At 42.4% G+C, this 16,655-nt stretch overlaps 1 protein-coding gene and 1 long non-coding RNA gene across 4 annotated transcripts in view; one reads left to right on the top strand and one right to left on the bottom strand.

Moving 5' to 3' along the window:
- LOC111771770 (ral guanine nucleotide dissociation stimulator-like) overlaps positions 1-16,655 on the top strand; it is a 99,677-nt gene that overhangs the window by 33,457 nt on the left and 49,565 nt on the right. The gene's annotated exons all lie outside the window — the stretch shown is intronic.
- Positions 795-14,200, bottom strand: LOC138922379 (uncharacterized). The gene is made up of 3 exons (XR_011435466.1): positions 12,512-14,200; positions 12,141-12,300; positions 795-11,975 (listed from the first exon to the last, which is right to left on the bottom strand). It is a non-coding gene; the product is annotated as an uncharacterized lncRNA (long non-coding RNA).

The following is a 16,655-nucleotide window of genomic DNA, read 5'->3' as shown; positions in this document are numbered from 1 at the left end:
TGTTAGGTACGTAGATAGTAAGGATTATTACGTGTTGGAGTATTGACACCTTTGTTATTATGGAATACCTTATCCCTGATCATTTTTCTTGTCCTAATGTCTGCTTTGTCTGAAATAATATAGGTATTCGAGGTTTCTTTTAATTTGTGTTAGCAGGATATATCTTTGTCTATCCCTTTACTTGTAATTTGTGTATATCCTTAAAGTGGGTTTCTTATAGGGAACATATAGTTTATTTTGTGTTCTCTGACAGTCTCCATCTCATAATGGTGTACTCAGACCATTCACATTTAGTCTGGTTATTGCTGCATTTGAATTAATATCTGTCACGTTTGTAATGGCTTTCTACTTCCTTCTTTTCTCTTTCTCTGCTTTAAACTGAACATTTAATTTTATTTCATTTTGTCTCCTTTCTTAGAGTATCAATTATAGTTCTTTCTAAAACGTTTTTAGTGTTCGTCTTAGACTTTGCACTGTATGTTTGCAACTAACCTAGGTCCACTTTGAAATAACGCTATACTACTCCATGGGTCGTGCAAGTCCCATGTAACAGGATATTGGCAATTCCGCTCCTGCATTCCTTATAAAATTGTTGTCGTTCATTTCACTCATGCCTATGCTGTAATCACATCATTACTATTAATTTGAACAAACTTTTACCTATTAGGTCAATTAAGAATAAGAAAAAGAAAAGATTTATCTACCTTCATTGATTCCTTCACCAATGCTCTTCTTTACTTTATATAGAGTCGAGTTTCTGACCTATATCATTTTCGTTCTCCCTGAAGCACTTCTTTTTTTTCTTTTTTTTTTTTACTTTTTATTAAGATGATGATAGTTTACAACCTTGTGAAATTTCAGTTGTGCATTATTGTTAGTCATGTTGTAGGTGCTCCGCTTCACCCTTTGCGCCCTCTCCCCACCCCCCCTTCCCTTGGTAATCACCAATCAGTTCTCTTTGTCTCTATGTTCACTTCCACGTATGAGTGGAGTCATACAGAGTTTGACTTTCTCTATCTGGCTTATTTCACTTAACATAATACCTTCAAGGTCCATCCATGTTGTTGTGAACGAGACGATTTTATCTTTTTTATTGCTGAGTAGTATTCCATTGTGTATGTATACCATAATCTTCTTTATCCAATCATCTATGAGGTTGATGGATGTTTAGGTTGCTTCCACATCTTGCCTATTGTAAATAATGCTGCGATGAACATAGGGGTGCATGGTGCTTTTGGAATTGCTGATTTCAAGTTCTTTGGATAGATACCCAGTAGTGGGATGTCTGGGTCGTAAGGTATTTATATTTTTACCTTTTTGAGAAATCTCCATACTGTTTTCCATAGTGGCTGCACTAGTTTGCATTCCCACCCGCAGTGTATGAGAGTTCCCTTTTCTCCGCGACCTCTCCAACATTCATCACTTTTTGTGTTGGTTATTTTTGCCATTCTAACAGGTGTAAGATGATATCTTAGTGTAGTTTTGATTTGCATTTCCCTGATGACTAGTGATGGTGAGCATCTTTTCATGTGTCTATTGGCCATCCATATATCTTCTTTGGAGAAATGTCTGTTCATGTCCCCTGCCCATGTTTTGATTGGGTTGTTTGATTTTTTGTTGTTGAGCTGTTTGAGTTCTTTATATATTATGGAGATTAACCCTTTGTCAGATAAATAACTTGTAAATATTTTTTCCCAACTCGTGGGCTGTTTGTTTTTTTCAATCCAGGTTTCCCTTGCCTTGAATAGCTCTTTAGTCTGATGAAGTCCCATTTGTTTATTCTTTCTATTGTTTCCCTCGTCTGAGGAGTTATGGTGTCTGAAAAGATCCTTTTGATACTGATGTCAAAGAGTGTACTGCCTATATTCTCTTCTAGAAGACTTAGTGTTTCAGGTGTAATCTTTAGGTCTTTGATCCATTTTGAGTTTATTTTTGGGAACGGTGAAGAAGAATGGCCAATTTTCCTTCTTTCACATGTGGCTGTCCAGTTTTCCCAGCACCGTTTGTTGAAGAGACTTTCTTTCTCCCTTGTAGGCCCTCAGTTCCTTTGTCAAAGGTTAGTCGTCCATAGATGTGTGGTTCTATTTCTGGGCTTTCAATTCTACTCCATTGATCTGTGCACCTGTTTTTTGCACCAGTACCATGCTGTTTTGACTACTGTAGCTTTGTAGTGTGCTTTGAAGTCAGGGATTGTGATGCCTCCAGCTTTGTTCTTCTTTCTCAGGATTGCTTTAGCAATTCAGGGTCTTTTGTTGCCCCATATGAATTTTAGGATTCTTTGTTCAATTTCTGTAAAGAATGTCATTGGGATTCTGATTGGGATAGCATTGAATCTGTAGATTGCTTTAGGTAGTATGGACATTTTAACTATGTTTATTCTTCCAATCCATGCGCATGGAATGTCTTTCCATTTCTTTATGTCGTCATTCATTTCTTTCAGGGAAGCCTTGTAGTTTTCGTTGTATAGGTCTTTCACTTCCTTGGTTACATTTACGCCAAAGTATGTTATTCTTTTTGTTGCTATTGTGAATGGGATTGAGTTCTTGCGTTCCTTTTCTGTTATTTCGTTGTTGGAGTATAGAAATGCTACTGATTTATGAATGTTGATTTTGTATCCTGCAACTTGCTGTAGCTGTTGATTACTTCTAATAGTTTTCCCATGGATTCTTTGGGGTTTTCTATATGTAAGATCATGTCGTCTGCAAACAGCGAGAGTTTCACTTCTTCATTGCCTATTTGGATTCCTTTTATTTCTTTTTCCTGCTGAATTGCTCTGGCCAAAACCTCCAGTACTATGTTGAATAAGAGTGGTGAGAGTGGGCACCCTTGTCTTGTTCCTGTTCTCAGAGGGATGGCTTTCGGTTTTTGCCCATTGAGTATGATGTTAGCTGTGGGTTTGTCATATATGGCCTTTATTATGTTGAGGTACTTTCCTTCTATACCCATTTTATTGAGAGTTTTTGTCATAAATGGATGTAGGATCTTGTCGAATGCTTTCTCTGCATCTCTTGAGATGATCATGTGGTTTTTGTTTCTCATTTTGTTAATGTAGTGTACCACGTTGATTGACTTGCGGATGTTGAACCATCCCTGTGTCCCTGGTATAAATCCCACTTGATGATGGTCTATAATCTTTTTAATGTATTGCTGTATTTGGTTTGCCAAACTTTTGTCGAGGATTCTTGCATCTATGTTCACCAGTGATATTGGCATGTAGTTTTCCTTCTTTGTGTTGTCCTTGTTAGGTTTTGGGATCAGGGTGATGTTGGCTTCATAGAATGTGTTAGGGAATGCTCCACCTTCCTCAGTTTTCTGGCATAGTTTGAGAAAGATGGGTATTAAATCTTCTTTGAATGTTTGGTAGAATTCTCCAGAGAAGCAGTCTGGTCCTGGGCTTTCATTTTTGGGGAGATTTTGGATTGCTGTTTTGATTTCTTTGCTTGTGATTGGTTTATTCCGATTCTCTATTTCTTCCTGCTGAAGCACTTCTTTTAATATTTTGTGTATGGCATGTCTGCTGGCAAGCAGATCCCTCAGTTTATTTGAGAAACTCTTCAGTTCCTCTTTCCTTTTGAAGGATGGCTTCACTGGATGTAGAATTCTCCTCTTCTCCTGCGTGTCTTCTAATGAGAAGGGCACTGTACTTCTTACCCTTTTTGCACTAAAGGCTTTAGCTCCTCTTGGCTCTTTCAAGAGTCTCTCTGTCTTTGGGTTTCTGCAGTTTGAGTATATGCCTAGATGTAGATGTTTTGGTATTGGTTATTTGTGGTGATCTCTGAGCTCCCTGGATCTGTGTTTTGGCATCGGTCATCCCTTTGGGAAAGTTCTCAGCTATTGTTACTTCACATATTTTTCTTCTTCTCTCTCTTTTTCTTTTCCTTCTGTTATTTCCATTGTGGATAGGTATTACTTTTGTAATTGTCCAAAATTTTCCATATCCTGTTTCCCCCCACACACCCCCATTCTCTCTTTTTGCATTTCAGTTAGGAAAGTTTCTATTGGTGTATGTGCAGATTCCAAGATCCTTTCCTCAGCCTTGTCCATCAAAGGCATTCTTCACTCTCTTACAGTGTTTCTGGTTTACAGCATTTTCTTGTGTTCCTTTCTTACCACTTCCTCTCTCTTCTTACATTCCTCATCTGTTGTTGCATGTTGTCCGTTTCTTCCATTATTGTCCTTAGCATATTAATCACAGTAATTTTAAATTCTAAGTCTGATAATTCCAAAATCTCTGCCATATCTGAGCACGGTTCTGATGCTTGCTCTGTCTCTTCTGACTGTATTCTCTCTTGTCTCTAGCATGTCTTGTTTTTTTTGAAAGGTGGACATGATGTACCAGATAATAGAAACTGAGGTAAATAGGCCTTTAGCTTGAGGTGTCATGTTAACCTGGCTAGCGTTCTGGCTGTGTGTCTAGTCTCTACTGTAGTGGCCACTGTACATGACAGGGCATCAGATTCCTCTAATGTCCTTATTTTTTGTCTCCTCTCTTGCCCTGAGCTTCTTTATGAACTTTTTCATATGGTCTGTACCTTGTGGCTTTTCTGCTTTCATTAGTGGGTCATAACATATTAGAAACTATCAATCTAAAAAAAAAACAAACCTCGCTCTTGGCTCACTGGAATGATGATAAAAACCACCAGGGCATCAGTAAGAACTTCTTTGTTTTATAGCTGCCGTGGGATTTATTGCATCAGGAAAACAGGTAGCGCTAAACTGGAGTTCGGTAAGGGTTCAGGGTGTATACAGCACGTATTTCTGTTTAAGAGCTCTGATGCTTTACGTGGGCTGGACTGAACTTTCGGAAGTGTAGTCTATGTAAAGAATATTACAGACACGCCAGGTTTAGTCTATAGTCGCCTCCCTCACTTAACCGTGGACTTCATGTCTTCTTTGCCATAGGAAGTGGAGAGGCTGCCGGTTTTTAAGCCTGTGCCTTTGTCCTCACAAGCCCTGGGTGGACTGAGTGGGAGTCAGGTACACAGGTTGAAGATGCTTTCTCTGGGACTCCTCTTAGTATTGTCATAAGTGCTCCTTTATCTTTCTCATTCCTGTTTCTAATGTGGATACTCCCAAATTAGTTCTAGGTGATAATGTTTTACTTCTGCTGAGAATGATCTTTTATTTCCCTGACCTCTTTCTTTATCTAGGAGATATTTTACTTTTTAGAGTATTTGGAAAATACTGTATATTTCTATGAATATTTCCCCATATATAAAGCCTGCCATCTAACATTGCTTAAATTGGTACCTCTGCAATAAAGAGAAAATAAATTTTTCTTTAATTTGTATGTTCTACATGCGCTTTGCTGCTCCTTACTTTATTCCTAGGAGTTACCCAGTAGAATTGAACTAATTAGCCATTTTTATTTCTATTGAAACACTAGAAAAAAGTGTTTGTGGCACATGGAATTTGTAGTTAACTTGGTCCTCCTAAGCATTTTTATAAGAACTGCCTAGCCTAAGTCTGGGCTCTGCAGTGAGGGTGGTCTCTGCCCAACAGGGAGAGCAGAGTCCTCCCTTGTCACCCATGGGGAAGAAACGGAAAGAGCCAGGTGCTGCTGAAGAAGCTGGAACGTAATTTCCAGTTAAACGTCACTTTTTAATTTGTATTTTAAAATCACATGAATCAAGTTAGACTATGACCAAATATGGCTTATTTCAGCAATGAGGCTAGTCAGATATTAGAAAATCTATCATCGTAATCCATTGTGTCTCCAAAATGAAGGAGAAAGTCCCACGATTACATAAATAAATAGAGAAAAGTAATTTGGTAAACTTTAGCCAGAATTTCTAATAGAAAGTCTAAGTAAAATAGAAATAGAAAAAAAAAATACCTCAATGTAATACTCGGTTTCCAAAAAACTGTCAGCAAAGGGTACGCTAAGTAGCAAAAGACTGAAACTATTTTGAGTAAAGCCGGGACTATACAGACTTTCCTACGATTTCATTATTATTTGACATTGTTTCAGATATTCTAGATCTGATCTGTTCAATAGGGTAGCTATTAGTCACATGTCGCTATTTACATCTAAAGTAGTTAAACTTCAATAAAATTTAAAGGTTTCTCAGTCTCACTAGGCACACTGAAAGTGCCCTACAGCTACGTGTGCCTAGTGGCTACTGTGTTAGCACAGCTGTAGAACATTTGCATCATCAGAAAACTCCATGGGCCATGCTGTTCTAGAGAATGAAGTCAGAGAAGAATATCTGTATGTATAGTATGAAAGATGAGATTAAATGATCCATCTCTTTTGGTTAACATATGTTTATATACGTAGACAACCCAGGAGATTTTAGTAACCAAAATGTATAATGAACGAGCCAATTTAGATCCAACAGAAACACACAATGAATAATTTTCTGTGTTATAGCTGTATACACCTAGAAAGGGAAATGAGACAAACATTACATTTACAAGAGCTGAAAAAACAACTCACAAGCCAGACACAGAAATAGATCTACTGCCTGATTTCACTTATGTGTGGAATCTAAAGTAGTCATACTCATAAAAGCAGAGTAGAGTGGTGGCTGGGTCTAGGGGGGTTGGCGGGAAATGGGGAGACGTGGGTCAAAGGGTACAAAGTTCCAGGGCTGTAGGATGAACATGTGCTGGTGATCTAATGCCCAGCATGGTGACTGCAGCTCACAATCCTGAATCGTGTCCTTGAAATTTGCTGAGAGTTAATCTTCAGTGTTCTCAGCACAAAAAAATCATAACTGTGTGAGGTGTGGATATGTTAATGAGCTTGATTCTGGTAATAATTTCGCAAAGTATACATATATCAAAACATCGCCTTGTAGTCTTTCTAGTGAAGACCACGTACCCAGAAGCTCCAGAAAAGAGGAGAGACTTATTCCACTATAAACATTAAAAGTGTAATTTTAGAAAGAGAAATATAAATCAATTTATTCTGATATTTCCACTTCAACATTAAGACTAAAGAGTTTGTTCTCAACTTCCTTAATTTTATATTCATCTCTCTTTTATGCTGAAATCTCAGATGCTAATTACATTAACATAATTATTTCTTTACTTTCTTCTACGATATATATCTTACAGTTTAAAAATAACAATTCCAGTATTATTACTAACAAATATGATTATTGAATGTCATTTACAATTTCTTTTGGATTCCTTTTGTCTTTGGGGTATCTCCTACCAGTTTTGTGCAATTCCTGTGCCTTAAGAAACCTGGAATAATTCTCTCTGTTGCTCCTGCCAACAGCTGATTTATATTTAAGAGTCATTTGTTGTATTTTTTTTCATGTTTTAGGAATTTTTTGGTGTAATTTTTATAATTATGAAAATAATTCCAAAGTGAAAATGATGAAACACATTCGGAGAAGTCTAGCTTCCCCTCCTGACCCCCAACCACCTATTCCTTCTTCTTAGAGGTAACCATTTTTATTAGGTCTTAGTTTCTACTTCCATTGTTTATTTTGAAAACATAAACAAGTAGTCATATCTGGTCTTATATTGCCCCTTTGTTTCGTGAAAAGTACCTCCTGTAACACTGTCCTGAACCTTGCTCGTTCCCGTCCTGGTGTGTCCTGGAGATCAGTCCGTAGCAGTATATGGAAACCTTCCTCATTTCCTTTGACAGCTGCATGGGGTTCCATTGCTCCAATGCACCATATTTTATCCAGGAAATCTTTTATGATGTGACTCTTGCTGGCAAAAGTTATTGCTGCTGGGTGTGTGGGAAAAAAGTACTCCGAAATAAATAGGAAATATCTATTTTGGCCTCTGCTCCCAGTTCCTGGCACAGAGCTCCTGAAACCTTGTGCTCTCCTAAATGATGGAAGCACCAGTAGCATCTTCTGTTCTAGCATTTGTTCTTTGAGCCTGGGTCCTGACACAGAGCTCCTGAATCCTTTGTAATTTCCTGGGTGATAAGAGCATCCCTTGTTCTAACGAGGTGACTCTTCATGGGTTCCTGAATAACTTCAGGATCTGAGCTCATCACCAGAAAGGCCAAGGGGTGATTAGAAGTTTGGCACTTTCAGTCCTACCCCATCCTCCAGGAAGGGCAGAGGGTCAGGAAATGGAATTAGTGTCCGTCAGACCTATGTGATGACGCCTCCATAAAAATCCCAGTAGTACAGGGTTTGGAGAGCTTCTGAGTTGGTGAACACGTTTACACACCAGGAGGGTGGCACATCCCAAACCCACGGGGACAGAAGCTCCTATGCTCAGGGCCCTTCCTGACCTCGCCCTATAAATGTCTTCATCTGGCTCTTTATCCACATCCTTTATTATGCCCTTTAATAAACCCGTAAATGTAAGTGTTCCCTGAGTTCTGTGAGCCATTCTAGCAAATTGTCACACCCAGGGAGGGGGTCATGTGTGCCCCAGTTGATAGCTGGTCAGTCCGAAGTGCAGGTGACAACCTGGCCCTTTTCAACTAGCGTCTTCAGTGGGGCCAGTCTCGTGGGACTGAGCCCTTAACTTGTGAGCTGTGGTGCCCACTCTAAGTAGTCAGCGTTAGAACGGAGTTGAATTGGGGAAACCCAGCTGGGGTTGGAGGATGGCTTGGTGTGTGGAGCACTGACGGGGTTCAGCCTTGGCAGAGTCCAGGTTCCCACGGGAGAGATGGCGCCGGCGAAAACCTGAGGGAGGGGGAAATAAAGAGGACATGAGACTTGGGTTGGTGTTAGCAAGTCCGCCTTTACTGTGCACAAGTGTCGTTTATATATTTTTCAGGATTAGTACAGAAATGGTTCTACAAATATTCTCAGAGAGATAAGGAAGTAAAAAACGAGCACAAGAATATTTATTAGCATTCTATTCTATAGAGCATAAGGTTAATGGTAGTCTTCTCCGCAATTAACTAGTGTTTGTTGTCTCTAAGCTAAAGGAGATAGGTACCTAGACACCTGTTGTAATTCATGGCAAAGTTAAATCAAAGAGAGAAGGTCCAGGCCTCCGGACAGGACAGCAGTCCGTCTGGTTGCATCCTGGTGGAGCCATCCCTGCCTCCCTCAATCATTTACGCCATTAGTGTAGATGGTTAATGGGAACAAAAGGCGACTCCAGGGTGTCTTATCCCCAGGGCTATCTGCATTCTCAGTGGGCAGTTAAACATCTTTACTTTTTCGTGCCCTTTAGGGGGTGGAAGCATTCCTTTGTCTTTTAGATTGTAGAGCTAACAGTCCCTTAAGCACACTGCCAGAGAAAGTATCATTTTGTTAGTAAAGTAAAGGGCTGAAAAGCTAAGCTAAACTATATATCTTCAGGAATAAAAAACAGAAATAAGTATAAACATAACCTTACTAGAAAGCGTGCATATAATTCAGAAAATATCAGGGGTGTCAGCTGGCCATTCTTCACCGAGGGGCATTCTTGCACCCCTCGGCCATTCTACTCATCAATCATTTATTATTTATTGCTTTTAGGAGAAAACCTCTATAACATTTTAACAGAAAGCAGAAGGTCCAGAATAATATGTAGATACTTCTTGATCATCCAATCAACCAACTTAGAAGGACGATGCATATATATTTAGACAAAGAACTGGAGGGAGAAGGAAACATTAAGCAGACAGAGGCCATAAACCTAATTCGACATCTTATCTGGGCAGGATTCCTTTCTGATTGTCTCAGATGGGACTGTGTGCTCCTCCAATAATTAACTGAAAAATATCTTGAAAGTTACCTGCAGGTGGTCACATTCTCTTACTATATCTAATTTTCCTAGGAGGTAGTGCCTCCCAAGCAGCCACCCAAAGGAGTGAAAACTGGAGGTTAAGAAAGGAAAAGGAATGAAGGGCAATTAGAAGCAGCACAGGTTTCAGAACTATGTGAGGGGCTGGCCAGTTATTCTTCACCAAGGGGCGACCCTGCACCCCTCGGCGTTAATCGGCTGGACCCTGTCAAACAGCCGATCAAATGATGTAGCCATGGCTCCCAGCAGAGCACCCACACATCTGGCGTCAGGAGTGCTGTGTGGCAGTGGAGTGAGAGTCAGGAGGCACCCGGGAGGAAGAGTGTTTTTTCTGTGCAGGCACTCTCACACATTGATGGGAGAAATATTTAGTATTACAGCCATGGTAAGCAATCTGGTGAGAGGTATTGAAGATTTTAAAGATGTATATAATAACGTCTCATCTTTCCAAACAGTGAATGATCAAAAAAACGTAACTACTTTATGTGTCTATCTATCTATCCATCTGTCTGTCTAGGTGTATCTCTGTATGGGGAAAATAAAAAGATACGTATTAGGTTGTTGAGATGTGGGGCGGGGGTAGAAGTGGAGAAGACTTAGGGTAACCCAGAAAAAGCAAAAGAAAAAAAGGCTGTGGTTGATCAATAAAGCACGCGCATATTCACACTGGTGCATCTAGGAAAAACTGTGTGAATATACATGGAATATTTTAAAAATTATTTAGCAAATATAATGGGGGAAAAGTTGCCATTTAATATAGCAGTGTGAACTTTTAGGTTGCCCGGGAATGAGGTGGATGTAGAGGCCTGTGTGTAGAGAACTTTGCGTCTTACTGAGAAACATAAAGAAGGCTGGACAGAGGCATTGCGTGTTCCCAGGAGGAGACTCGATACTGCAACACTGTCTGCTCTCAAATTATTTTTCCCTGGATTGCAGCTCCCGTAGGATTCTTATGCTGCAATTTGGTGAAATATTCTGTATTTCATGAAAGAGAAACAGCCCATTTTGGGAGAGCACAACAGGCGCACAACAGTAAGCAGTACAGCATGGCAGTGGTGCAAGGCTGGGTGGTGGGTGGGTGACCAACTGTCCCAGTTTGCCCGGGACTGAGAGTGCCCAGGACCGGGGCTGCCAGCGCTAAAACTGATACAGTCCTGAGCACACTGGGGTGAGTGGTCGGCATAGCCGTGGGAAAGAGCGGGCAGCTCAGAAGAGCAAACGTTCACAGGGAACAGAGGATCACACATCAAGGGGCCAAGGAAGGACTCTGTAAGAGGTGGTGCTCAGAGGAATGGTAACTATTTGGAAAAGAGCAAATCAGACCCCCCTCATACCATATTCCAAAAGAAATCCCGTATGGTTTGGTGAATTAGATATACATAAAAAGTGAAAATGTGAAACAGTGTGAATTTCTATAGGTAAACATTTCTGCCATTCTGATGTAGGGAAGAACGTTCTAAGAATAAATCCAGCAGAAGATACCACAGAACAAAAGACTGATCCATTCGAATATAGAGTTTATTTTTCATATACATCAGGAAACAGCACACACAAATGAGAAAGGGAGATTATAAATTGGAAGGAGGATTTGCAAAAATGAATGCTAGGCAAAACCCACCTCAGCGAGAGGAGCCCAGGGAGCCCTGGCGGCTAACCGTGGGGTGCATCCTGGGTGGGACCCTGGGACGAGGGACTTAGGTGGGAACAAGGAAACAGAGTGACGTGTGGACTGTAGCTCGCAATAGCGCGTCAGTACTGGTTCACTACTACCGGCAAACGTACCATCCCACGGAAGGTGTTCACAGCGGGGAAACTGGGTGTGGGGCATGTGACAGCGCGCTCTACTATCTCCCAACTTTTCTGCAACTCCAGAGCTGTTCTAAAATCAAAGTTTATTAAACATATTCCTGATAAAACTGGCTAATATCTATACTATATAACTATATAAAACCTAATAGACAATATATGTAACATATATGCATATATACACACATAACATATACTGTAATGTATGACATAATGTAATATATAACTATACAACATAGAAATTAGAAAAATGAACATGTCTAAAGAAACATGGACAAAGCACATAAATAAGGAAATAAGTGGAGATGAGCAGCACTCGGGGCCTCTCGTGGTCAGCTTCACAGTCTGTGCGTACTCTGAGGCTGTTCAAACGTATGGAAGAAGAGTGTGGCATCAAGGGCGCAGGTTTTGCAGACACATCTCAATTCAAGTCGAAGCACCATCAGCAGCCGTGTGATTTGGGGCGAATCACTTCACATTCTTTCTAAGGCCCAGTCTCTCGTCTGTAAAATAATGCCAATAACACATGTAATCCATAGGGGTTTTGTGAAAATCAAATGGGATTATTCAAGTCTTTAGCACAGTGCCTGGCAGATAGCTTAGTAAATAGCAACTCACACTAATTTACAGATGAGAAAATGGGAGCAGAGAGAGGACCAGTAACTTACCCAAGGTCACACAGCTGGTGAGTCGTGAGCTGGGACTCAGACACAGAACGCTTGACTTCACATCCCACGTTCGTAACCACAACTCAACTCTTCTTCGCTCTTATTGATGCAGTTCCGCTGCTGCTGCATAATGACCTGGGAAAATGCTCATGGGAAAACGCTGAGTAAAAAAAGTACATACAAAATTATATGTATTGTATCAATCTTATTTTCCCCTGAAATTTTTGTATGTGTACTAAACATGCATAGATGAAAGACTGGAAGGAAATAGGCCAACATATTAAAAGGATGATCTTTGAGTAAAGCGTTGAGCACATAGGAGATGCTGTGTTCTCGCTGTGATCACTTGTGCTGGTGTTCTGGTGACTCACCTAAGTGCCTTGGGTGTGAAGGCAGCTGTGTTCTTCCTGCTCAGGACTCACTTCCTGAGCTGAGCATTCGCATCGCACTCCATCTGTCTGGGAACACTCTCCCCATTGCTTCTGTGAAGGTGACTTTTTTCCCTTAGCTCTCTGTGTCTCTTTCCCTCTCTTTCCTATTTCTGTTTCTCTCTCTGTGCTGTGTTCTGTGTCCGTATTCCATTTCACCACTTTTCTCCTTAGCTGTGCTCAATCTGTGGTTTAACCTCTCCATTGAGTTTTTAACTTGAAAACGTTTTTCTTTTTAATTTCTGGAATTCTCTTTCACAACCACTTGGTCTTTTTCTAAAAACAAAAGTCTGTTCTTACTCCCTGTTTTCACTTACACCGTTAATCGTGTTAACACGGCCGTTTTAGCCTGTGGGTCAGATGATTCCACTGTCTGAAGGGCTGGTGTCGAATGCAGCTCCTGGTTCTCACAGGGGCTCGTGGTGGTGCTCTCGTGTGCTCTGTGAGTTTTTGTTGTGCATCGTGCTCGGGGCGGCTTTGCCTGTGTGGATCCTGTGGGAAAGATGACCCTCTAGAGCCGTGTTTGTTGCTTCTGCCTGGATTCGAGGGAGACCAACAGCGAGGGGTCCTTCATGCTGACTTTGACCTGGAGGATCACTGGACCTTGCAGGAGAGACACATCCTGAGGCCCAGGCCCGCGTGCAAGCAGGCTTGGAGCTCCGCGTCCTCATGGGGGACCTTTCCCTCCACCTCACCAGGCCGAGGCTGTCTCCACGCTCCTGAGCTGGTTCTTGTCTAGCTCGCCCTCACTGAAGCTGTGGGCCTGTGAAGGCTCCAACTTTCCACAGGGGTCTCGATTCCAACCCCGGCCGTACTGAGGTCCAAGGCTCTGTCTCCTGCCTCCACATGGCCACCAGAACCTGAGGACCTCACTAGGGAGATGACCAAGCTGCCGTGGCCCAGCCTCAGAGCTGCTGAACTCCACGTCTGCTAAATGCTCTGGGCGTGGACCCCTAGGAGTTTCTTCAATTACCTGCAAACTCAGCTTTACTTAAAGAGGCTGACGTTTTTTAGTCCTTATTTCTAAGTGTGTCACTCTGTGGGAGGAGTTTCAGGTGATTTTGGCCCCCATGTTACTGGAAATGGACCCCAAAGATTATTTTTAAGGGAAAATAGTCTTAGGGTGTCAGGCAACATTGGCCTAGAAATTGTTTTCTTTTAGAAGGCCATCCTGTTTCTTTCATAGGAGAATGTCAGTGGATTTTTTTCTGCTCTATTTCTTCATCTTTAAATAGTTTTGCTTGCCTAAAAACGAAAACAAAACTGTCAGCCTTCCGGTTACCTGTGCTCTGCTGTGTCCTGTTTCGTTTTTTCATCCTAATCCCGGCACATTTGGCAAGAAGCCAGGTTTCTTGCCAGCTTCTTGCAAAGGACTCTAGTGAGGGTGAGGACAGGGATGCATCTCACATCTGTGCTTATAGATACACTATGAATGGGTCTATTTTTCTTTCTTTTTTGCCAAGGAAGAGTCACCCTAATCCAACATCTGTTGCCAATCTTCCTCTTTTTGCTTGAGGCATGTTAGCCCTGAGCTGACTTCTGTGCCAGTCTTCCTCTATTTCGTGTGTGGGTCACCCCCACAGCATGGCTGACGAGTGGTGTGCGTCTCCACCCAGGATCCAAACCCCTGAACCTGGGCTGCTGAGTCAGAGCACGTGGAAGTTCAACCACTCGGCCACGGGTCAGGCCCTGTGAGTCGTTTATAAAATGAGGAAAATGACCAGAGTAATGATTCCAAACTTTTTTGATGAGCCCTGCTACAAACGTAAAAGCTGTTTGGCATGCTTCTTAGAAAGGAGAGTGTAATTAATTTACTTTCATGCCTTTCAGAAACAATCGTGTACTGTGATGCAGACACAGAGCAGGTTGTAAGTGGTTGGTCATCCCCGTGTTTTCCTCTTGCTTCTCTGCCTTAGTCGTCGACAGGTAGCCTGTCTCCCTCGGAATGACGTTGTGCAGTGAACATCGATCTTGTCCTTGCGTCTTGTCCTTTCCGTCCTGGGCACTGGTGTGGTCGCATCTTTCTAAAGCCCCTCCTTATGATTCCCTAGAGCTTCCCCATGGCCTTCAGAACCACATCCAAACTCCTTAGCACAGCGTCACTGAATAGTCCGTGTCTAGCTTGCGATTCTCATCTCCAGAGATTCTCCAACGTCTGCCTTGCATTGAAGTTGCACCAGATTCCTAGGACTTCCACCAAAGTCTACACTTTCTTAGGATAAGCTTCTGGTTGTTTTTTGTTTTGATGAGGAAGATTGGCCCTGAGCTAACATCTCTTGCCAATCTTCCTCTTTGTCTTTAAGAAGATTGTCCCTGAGCTGACGTCTGTGCCAGTGTTCTTGTATTTTGATGTGGGATGCTGTGATGACTGGTGTGGAGGTCCACGTCTGGGATCCGAACCTGCAAATCCCAGGCCGCCAAAGCAAACACATGAACTTAAGCACTACAGCATCGGCGCGGCCCCAGCTTCTGTTCTTTGTTCTGTTTTGTTTATTGTTTTTACTGAGAAGATTGGCCCCGAGCTAACATCTGTTGTCAATCTTCCTCTTTTTGCTTGAGGAAGGTTGTCGCTGAGCTAACACCTGTGCCAGTCTTCCTCTATTTTGTCTGTGGGACAGTGCCACAGCATGGCCAGATGAGCAGTGAGCAGGTCCAGAGCAGGGATCCGAACCTACGAACCCTGGGCTGCCAAAGAGGAGCCCACGAATGTAACCACTGCGCCACTGGGCTGACCCCACGGTCTTTCTTATAGCTGGTAGGAACATTATCGCGCAGAAACAGTATTTAAGCACTGTCTTATTGAGAGACACGTGGGTTGTTTCCAGTCCCTTTGTGTGAGAAGCAATGCTGTCAGTCACCTTGTTTCTATGTCATTTTGCACACGTGAGGATATCTGGAGGGTGAATTCCTGAAAGTCAGATTTCTGGAATGGAAGGTTTGTGCATCCGTAGTGTGGTGGATATTGCTGGACAGCTGTCCGTGGAGGTGGTGCCAGTCTACACTCCCAGCAGGAGTGTAAGAGAGCACGTGTTTCCTCACACGCACACACACAGAATGTGGCCGGACTCCTGCTTTGCCAGTCTAAGGGGTGAGGGACATCTCGTGGTAGGGTTTTAAATTTCTCTTCAGTAGGAACACCTCACATGTTCAAGAGCCATCCATATTCCCATTTCTCTGCACTGCCTCGTTATATCCGTTGCCCGTTTGTCTACTGAATGAGTGGTCTTTTGTTATTGCTTTGCAGGAGCCCTTTATATACTAAGGAAATTGGTCCTTTGTAGGGAAGTTTCAGTTACTTGTTCCCCAAGTGTTGTCTTTCTTTTAAACCTTGCTCATGGAAGTGTTTGCTGTTTGAGATTTTTTATGTAGACAGAATGAACACGCTTTTATTTTATGGCTTCGGAGCTTTGTGTGAAGTGGGGAAGCTGGATGAGACCCCACTCGGGAATAAGGCCCAGGGGGATCGTAGTAATCGCCATATCACTGAGGATGGTAACGTGAATCAGAGGTGCCTCTTAGGAATTTATACAGCTCCATGACCTTCGCAATTCCCCAGATTTATTCTTTGTGTTGTCTTCTGTCTGTCTCCCCAGAGTGAGTCAAAGCAAAACCCTCACCGTGCAGAGGGCCCTTGTGCTTGTCTTGAACAGGAGAATGGAGCACAGGGGGAACAAGAGTCAATCTGATGGGACGAAGAATCCCAGCGTGGGAGCAGTTTTCAGAAAAGAGAGCATCCTGGACCTGCCTGAGGGAAGGACAAGGAAGAAAGTGCTAGAGAAATGGGGATGGGCACTTTCCACCTGGTGGGACATCCTGCCACACAGCGATGATGCAGGACAGCTGCTCAGAACCAGCGCCAGGCAGTGCTGATAAGGTCCCTGTGTAGTGAGAAGGTGCCTCTACAATAGCTTGACCACATGGTACTTCTAATTTGAATGACACTGCTTGAGGATACAGGTCAGTCACGTTAGGAAGCAGACGGCCTGAGTCTGAAGCAGTTGACTAAAGGTCTGAAGCCCAGTTAACAAGTGCTGCTGAGTCCCTGACCCCACTCCGTCCTTCTCGTTCCTTTTTGTCTTTCTACTCC

Source organism: Equus caballus, unplaced genomic scaffold (genome assembly GCF_041296265.1).
Source record: "Equus caballus isolate H_3958 breed thoroughbred unplaced genomic scaffold, TB-T2T haplotype2-0000778, whole genome shotgun sequence".
Classification (NCBI taxonomy): Eukaryota; Metazoa; Chordata; class Mammalia; order Perissodactyla; family Equidae; genus Equus; species Equus caballus.
The sequence above is the reverse complement of the archived record's forward strand: the minus strand, read 5'-3'. Positions and strand labels throughout refer to the sequence as shown.